This window comes from Merops nubicus, unplaced genomic scaffold, assembly GCF_000691845.1.
Source record: "Merops nubicus isolate BGI_N331 unplaced genomic scaffold, ASM69184v1 scaffold14150, whole genome shotgun sequence".
NCBI classification, from domain to species: Eukaryota; Metazoa; Chordata; class Aves; order Coraciiformes; family Meropidae; genus Merops; species Merops nubicus.
This window is the reverse complement of record NW_008584902.1, coordinates 421-666: the sequence shown is the minus strand read 5'-3', so window position 1 is coordinate 666 and position 246 is coordinate 421. Positions and strand designations below refer to the sequence as shown.

At 43.9% G+C, this 246-nt stretch overlaps 1 protein-coding gene across 1 annotated transcript in view; it reads left to right on the top strand.

Moving 5' to 3' along the window:
• The window catches only part of LOC103778220 (germinal-center associated nuclear protein-like), a gene marked incomplete at both ends in the record, with an annotated part of 5,154 nt that overhangs the window by 4,504 nt on the left and 404 nt on the right, over positions 1-246 (top strand). The window lies entirely within an intron of this gene.

Here is a 246-nt window from a genome sequence, read left to right as displayed (position 1 = left end):
GGGACCTTGCAGGGCTGGGGGATGGTTGGACTCCATGATCTTAAATGAAAACACTTCTGTGATTCTCTCTCCTCTCTGAAGTGTGTATTTAGTGACAATTGTGGCTGGACTTGAGCTTGTGATTAAAAGCTTTGTCTCTATGTGGAGAAATAGAGTGAGAATCTTGCAGCCTCTCCCAGCAGAAGAGGCTTTTTTGGTGCCCTGTTTGCCTTAATTACAGGGATCCTCTTATTGAAATAACTGCTT